Here is an 8,180-nt window from a genome sequence, read left to right as displayed (position 1 = left end):
CTTATCATATCTGTCCATTTTCTTCACACCTTCTCTTCCTCCATTCAGTGACGACAGGTTGTGCTGGGGTGGCACTGCTTGTATAGTGTGCTGATGGATCACATAGAGTTGAAAGCAAAGGGGAAAGCAGGAATTGGTGGCCCCAGATGGAAGAACAAATTTGGGGAACCATCACAACCTGCTGATGTTTATGCCAATGCATTGGGCAGTATATCTGGGAGAGGAAAATATGGCTTCAAAGTTCATACTTTCTCCACACAGAATCAAGACATGGCCCAAAGTGAAGGGATAGATAGCATCCCAAGGAGCAAAGTTAGTTTTAGCCCAAATCCAGAAAGGCTGTACTGTATAGATCAGTAGTGGCTAACCTTTTGGTGCTCCTGTGCCAAAAATTTTGTGTGCGCTTGCATGCTTGCACTCGCGTGCCAGCACCCAGAAGGCAATGTGCGCGCCCCCACACCTCCTACGCATGCACGCACAATCCACCCACCCACCCACTGTCCCCTTACCTGCACTGCACCTCACAGCTGGATTTTGGCCTCCCGAAGGCTTGAGGAAGGCTTCTGCAGGCTTCTGCAAGCTTTGCAGGGTGAAAACTAGCCCCATTTCATCACTTCCTGTTTTTCCAAAAATACCATAAGTGATGAAACGGGCTAGTTTTTGGCCTACAAAGTTTGCTGAAGCCTGCAGAAGCCTTTGGGAGGCTGAAAAAGGCCTCAAACCAGCCAAAAATAAGCTGTGAGGTGTGCACATGCGCAATGAGGTAAGTTTGCCAGCAGCTTGCACGCCAGCACAAATGGCTCTGCGTGCCACCTGTGGCATGCATGCCATAAGTTCGCCATCACAGGTATATGTCAACGCTACTATAGGTATCCTCCACTACGACCATAAGTGAGTCCAACATTTCTGTTGCTAAACAAAACAGTTGTTAAATGAGCTTTGCCCCATTTTATGACTTTTCTTGCCACAGTTGTTAAGTGAATTACTGCTGCTGTTGTTAATAACAGTTTTTAAGTGACTCTAGCTTCCTCATTGACTTTGCTTGTCAGATTGCAAAAGGTGACCACACAACCCCGGGACACTGTAACTGTCATAAATATGAATCACTTGCCGAGTGTCTAAATTTTGATCACGTGACCATGGGGATGCTGCAAGAGTTGTGAGTGTGAAAAACGATAAGTCGCTTTTTTCACTGCCCTTGTAACTTCAAACAGTCACTAAACAATTGGTTGTAAGTCAAGGAGTACCTGTAAAATATTTTCAGTTCTACTCAGAAACCTATTGCCAAGAAAGTGGACAAGGCTCCCTCAGCTGTTAGTTCAGCCATTTGTATATAAGATCCATGCTCTTCCTGGCTTATTAAAGTTGTGCAGGGAAGACATGGAATTGGATCTGGGCAGTAGTTAACTCTGTGAAAAAGGATGTAGTTTCACCAGCTCTTAAAGAGATAGTGATGTTTTTTCAAAGGACTATTATTCAACCCAACCAAGCTTGGCAGTTTCACCCAGTTTCCAAATTTCCTTTCTTAGAGAAGATTGTGGAGAAAGAGGATAAGGTTAGGATTAGGATAGGGTTAGGGTTAGGGAGCTACAGAGGACCTTGGTTGAAGAGGATTATCCAGACCTCTTTCTGTGCTGTATTAGCATACTCCAAACCCTCGCAACTGATTGGTCCAGACGGACAGCGACCTGATTGGTCGAAACCCCGGCCGTGATTGGAGCGCTAAGAATCTACCGCGATTGGCTGTGCCGATCGCGGAGATTCAAAGCGCTGCCATTGGCCGCCGAGCCGCGAGCCAGCCCTATATGAAGGGCTGCCGCGGCTTGTATTTCCCCAGACTATTCCTATTCTAAATAAAGAGCTGAACTCACTAGAATGGTCTCGCGTCTCCTTCGACCCGATCTACCTCAGATCTAACACTTTCGATCAGGGTTCAGGCCAGGTTTTGGGAGTGAAATGGCATTGATCACACTTATGGGTGACCTCTGGCAGGAGTGGGATGGCAGTAGTGTATCCATCCTGGCTCTTCTTGATCTCTCAGCAGCATTTGATACCATTAATTTTTCTGGTCCGACTCCAAGAGTTGGGATATGGGGTAGATGGTACCATGTTATGTTGGTTTTCCTGCTTCTTTAGGGCTCATTTTCAGTTGGTATTGATAGACAGGGAGAGATCCAGGTTGTGGAACACCTCAGGTCAGTTCTCTCTCCTCTCCTATTCAGCAACCACATGGCACCATTGTGTGAGGTGATCTGTTGGACTGGGGTGAGATATCATTAATATGCAGATGACAACCAGCATTATCTCTCTATTTCAGGCCCCTTGAGAGGTGTCGTGGGTGTTTCTATCCCAGTGTCTGGAGGTTGTTCGGTTCTGAATGAGGCGAAACAGGCTCCGACTCAATCCTAGCAAGCCAGAGTGGCTGTGGGCATTTGGATCTTCTGGAGACATGGTTATTCCGTTTCTAGTTCTGAATGGGATGGCACTAAGATAGGTTTTTTCTGCTATAGCCCCTGACTTACAGAATATTCTCCCCGTGGAAATTAGATGGCCCCAAACCAGTTGCTTTTGCAAAGCTTTAAAAATTTGTGTATGTACCCAGGTCTGGGGCTCGGAATGTGTTAAATTTGTACTCACTGGTATTTATTTTGTGGATGTTTTTATTATTTATTTGATGAGCCACGATGGCACAGTGATTAGAGTACAGTACTGCAGGCTACTTCTGCTGACTGCCGGCTGCCTGTAATTTGGCAGTTCAAATCTCACCAGACTCAGGGTTGACTCAGCCTTCCATCCTTCCGAGGTGGGTAAAATGAGGACCCAAATTGTTGGGGGCAATAGGCTGACTCTGTAAACCACTTAGAGAGGGCTGTAAAGCACTGTCAAGTGGTATATAAGGCTCAGTATTGTTGATATTTTACTGTTTTAACTTTTTAAATAATTTTAGAATTCTAAGCCTCCAAATCACTTAGTTAATTAAACTGAATAAATAAATATTAGTCTCAATGACATCTCATGCTGCTGAAAGACCTAATATGTTCAGGAGACCCACACTCACTCCATTCAGGTCACAGTAGAGCAGCTAAGGTTTTAGGTCCTGAAAGCCACTGGTAGCATAGAATGGGGAAAGGATGATGTTGGCTATTCTTTGTTCTCACCTGTCTTGTCAATATCGGTGCGATTAGTTGCTGGTGTGAAACCAACAAACTCCTTTGATAGGAGGAAACACATCCACAGGAGAAGTAGATGAGGCTTATCCTTACACAGCACAGTAAGAACCAACCGACATGATGGCATATGATTGCATGCATAAACCATCTTTTAACAGATTAACAGAGTTGGAAGGGATCTTATGGCATATGATTGCATGCATAAACCATCTTTTAACAGAGTTGGAAGGGATCTTGTAGGTCTTCTAGTCCAACACCAAGGGTCTTCAAACTTGGCAAGTTTAAGACTTGTGGACTTCAATTCCCAGAATTCCTGAGCGAACATGACTAATTCTGGGAGTTGAAGTCCACAAGTCTTTAAGCTGACAAGCTTGAAGACCCCTGCCCTGCACCATTTCTGACAAATGGCAGTCCTGTCTCTTCTTGAAAGCTTCCCGTAAGGAAGCTCCCACAACTTCTGAAGCCAAGCTATTCCATTGGTTAACTGTTCTCACATGTGGTACAATTTACTCCGTGAAGCAAGCGACGGAGATTTCAAGTCAAGGCGTGGCTGCCTGCACAGAAATGTCACCTTTAACCATAGCGATCCCTAATATAATCCTGGTTCAGCGGATTCAAGGGTGTGCGAGTTGCGGGTCCAACCCCAACAATTAACTTGTTGTGGGGCGGGCTCAAAACGTGCTGCAGCCAGAAGACAGGGAAGTGGGACGAAGGCGTGCGTTATTTTTCTGGCAAGGAACGAGGGGCAGAGAGGGTGGGGGGGGAATATCCAAATTCACTGGAGTTTATTCAATCATCTCCACTTTCTGGATTCTCGCCCGACAGACCGACGGGGTTGAAGCTTGCGCTTCGGTACTCGGCGGCAAGCCCTCCTCAGGGGTTAAAAAGCAGCCTTCGAGGAGGCGTGGTTTGGGAGAAAAGAGAAGGGCGAAAAAGAAGCCGAGAAGATGCGCGGAGAATCCCAGCCGAACAGCCGGCATCGGAGGAGGCCTCTTTCCCGGCCGGGACCAATGCGGCACGCGGGCGAGAGACCTTATTAAGCAGGTGTTGCCCAAGCGGGTGGCTGGGCTGCGGCTCTGCTCAAGCCCAGTTCAAGCTTCCCCAGCCAGCCAAGCCTTCCCCCACCCTTTATCTGCCCATCTTCCCGCCACCGCCCCCTTCTCTTCTCCTCAGTATTTTGCTCCCTTTCTTTGGCAAGCCCCGAACCTGCTCGGCCTTGGAGTGACCATGGCGCGCGCGAGGTAAGCAAAGCCTTTCCCGCGGCCAAAGGGAGGGGCGTGGGGGGGGGAGGGGGCGCTCAAAGCGTGCTGCAGCCAGGAAGACCTGGGCAGAGGCGCCGAGAGGCGTGTGTTATTTTTCTGGCAAAAGGGGGAGAGAGAGAGAGACAGACAGACAGACACAGACACACACAAATTGCCGGTGGTCTACTTCCGGGTGTGCACCTTTATTTCCCTCCCTGCTGCCAGCGGCTGGAAGCCGACGGCCGAGTCTCTCTCTCTCTCTCTCTCTCTTTTTTTTTTTTTGCTCGCCTTTCACGGCGGGCGAAGTTTTCCTTCTCTAGCCCCCCTCTTTTTAAAAAAAAAAAAAAAAGCCGAGCTTTTTAGGTTTTAAAAGGGCAAGGTTGGAACCGATCGCCCCTTCCTTCCGCAGCGCGGCCGCCAGGGGGTGCCGTGTCCGTCCCTCTTGTGCCTTCCTTTTCCTTCGCCGCCTTGATCCGCGTGTGCGGTTTCTGCTTTGAACGTGTGAAAAGCCGGCGAAGAAATAAAGCTACGGTGATAGGAGGGGGAGAGAGGGGGAAGGCAGGGTGTTCAGGAAAGGCCACCCAAAACTTGGAGGGGAGAGTGCGAGGAAACTGCAGCTTGAAGGGTCACGTACGTGGGAAGCCCGAGTGCGAGAAGTGAAATAGTTTACATTGTTTGCGATGAGAAGGCGCGGTTGCTTGTATTGATGGCGAGTGCAAAGGATGGAATTAGTCTTTCGTTAAAGAGGCTCTTTAAAAAAAAAAAAATGCACCTCCTCTGGGTTTCTGGGGAAGGGAGAATGGGAAGGAGAAGCCTATCATTGTTTACGATCTTGTGTATAAATCGGGGTCCTCTGAATGGGATTTTAAAACGTAAGTAATGGGACGCCATCTTGGACTATTTCATGCATTAGAAAATGAACTCCGAGATCTTGCTTGCTGCTTTTTAAATTTTTTGCTCTTCCCCGACAGAACGTTATTTTTTTTTAATTGTTCCCAGAGTTGCTATATATACCGTAGTTTGTTTCATGCAGGTTATTTTGCAATAATACTATGTAGCGAGAAGTAATTCCTTGTGAAACAATGTATTTCAGATGTCTTGGAATGAAAGGGAAAAATAAAGTATCTTCAGCATATATTGTAAATCTCTGTCGTCTCTTTTGTAATCATGGTAGAAATCTAGTTAGATTAATTTGACAAGTATCACCACAAGGTACTTAAAAGAGATTATGGTGGGATTCTGTGTATGATGATTTCTTTTAAACAGAGAAAATGTTTCCTAGTTTACTGTACAGATGAATTCAAATTTATCCTGGAACACATTGTAGTGCATTTAGTTGACTTGGTGTCTTTAACAGTTGTGAATTTCCCAAAAGATTTCTATTTTTATTTCTGGCCAATAGATTATTATAGACAACAACCAAATTAAATAACCTCAGAAAAGAGAATGAAGCCAGAAGTGAATTATTATCTTAAAGATAGTTTGGCTAACAATGTGCAAGACATTAGGCATAGAACATCCAGTATAGAGATATATTCTAAGGATCAATATATTCAGTTAAAATAATGGACACGGGAGGGCATATGCTGCCTTCCAATAACCTTAACTATAGCTTAAAGGCAAAAGTGCTTAATAAAAGAAATATTGGTACTGTGATAACTATCAAATATCATTTTTCCAAACATTATTTACAATAAATATTATTAGAAAAACTACACATGCATGAACATAAGTTCCATTGTCTAATCATCCTAAATGCTTTTAAAAATTTTCTTCCCTCTGGAATACCAATTTATGTCTTTAATACAGAGCAGGATTTATTAAACAAAAAGGGTTTTTTGTGTTTTTTTCCTACAACATGTAATAAATAAATGAATAAATACAATAAATAAAAATTATAATTCAACCAAGGCAATGTATGAAAACTTTATCTGGTCATTTATAAACTGGATCTCAAAATGCAATGTTCAGAATTTATATTTATATATATATATATATATATATATATATATATATATATATATATATATATATATATATATATATATATATATATATATATATATATATATATATATATATATATATATATATATATATATATATTATATATATATATATATATATATATATATATATATATATATATATATATTATATATATATATATATATATTATATATATATATATATATATATATATATATATATATATATATATATGATTATATATATATATATATATATATATATATATATATATATATATATATATATATATATATATATATATGATTATATATATATATATATATATATGCAGAGATATAGAAGCATATGTATTTGCATAATAGCCCTTCCTACAACAGGATGCTGTATCTATGAAGTCGCTGGCCAAAGTGCTGAAGCAAGACAGCCATTTTGATCATTATTGTGTCCAATTGAAAACATTCTAAACTTTAGAAATTTTCCACTTAATTCCCTTTTTTATTTTTATATTTTCAACATGGTTTCATTTTTGTAAAAGGCAGATTTAGTTGCATGCCACATCGTATCTTATACCTTGATGCTGAACAAAGTGCTCAAATCTCTTCTGATTTTACATTAATTTGTAGAAATGGAAAGATTTTGTTTATTTTGATACATCCAACTAAATCCTCCTATAAAAAGAGGCTTTAGGCATGAACAATAACTTTTTGGATGCTGGGATTTTGAAAGACATGAAAGTTGATGTTGAGACTTCTAATAACGGATAAAGAGTTTGCATAAAACCTATATTAAAGTTTCAAGCAAATCACATCTAAAATAATATTGAAGAACTTAAAATATGGATGAGTAATTTTGTTTAACAGTACTAATTAAACAAAAATGTTATTTGAAAGCAGATCTGTACTAGTTCACTTTAATTTCCCACTTTGGTTTTTAACCAAAGGATTAAAAACAGGATTGCTTAACATCTTGTTTCTAAAAATAGAATAAATTGATCCTTGAATTTTTGAATTTTCAGATTAAAGGCAAAATGTGACAAACTGCAATAAAATCACACAGCTTATCTTAAAACCATTTTATTTTTTTGCCAAAACAAATTTGCAAAACAGTGATCTACATTATAAAGGAGCCCAATAAATGTCTGTATATTTTTCTAATAAGTATTAATATTTTATATGATTAGCATAACATCCCAATTTATAAAATCGAAGGTGGAAATTCAATTCTCTAAACTAGATTCAAAATCACACAAATGTAAGCTTCCAAAATAAATTTTCAACTACTGCATGTTTTGTAAATTTTCAAGTACTGCATGTTTTGTTTTGATATGGTAGATCAAAACCTGCACGCCTATGAAAGCTAATATTTTCCTTCACTCTAAAAGAGTTGCAAATATTAATGGTTTTCAATTTGTTATCCTATGTCATATATTAATTTTTAAGTTAATTACATCTGAAAAAATGCTAACATTTAATTTCCAGAGATGAAGTTTTTAACCAACAATTTCTTTATATATCTGTGTGAACATATTTTAAATTATGCAACTGCTTCATTAACTCAGGAAAAAAAAATCATTACATGAGGTATGATCTTTTAAACCAATGTTTTGCATAGAGTAAAACTCATAAATTTTAGGTTCCTAAAAGCAAAATTGCTTGCAGAAAATGAATAACTTAATATTGTGGACCTAATTTTAATCTTTCATTTTATATGAGAGTAGATAGAATTAAAGCCTAGTATCCTGCATTTATACAGAATTATTATATTTACATAAGTGTCA

Source organism: Notechis scutatus, chromosome 1 (assembly GCF_049901735.1).
Source record: "Notechis scutatus isolate UNSWTSFEM ecotype Mainland chromosome 1, rNotScu1.2, whole genome shotgun sequence".
Taxonomy (NCBI): Eukaryota; Metazoa; Chordata; class Lepidosauria; order Squamata; family Elapidae; genus Notechis; species Notechis scutatus.
The sequence above is the reverse complement of the archived record's forward strand: the minus strand, read 5'-3'. Positions refer to the sequence as shown.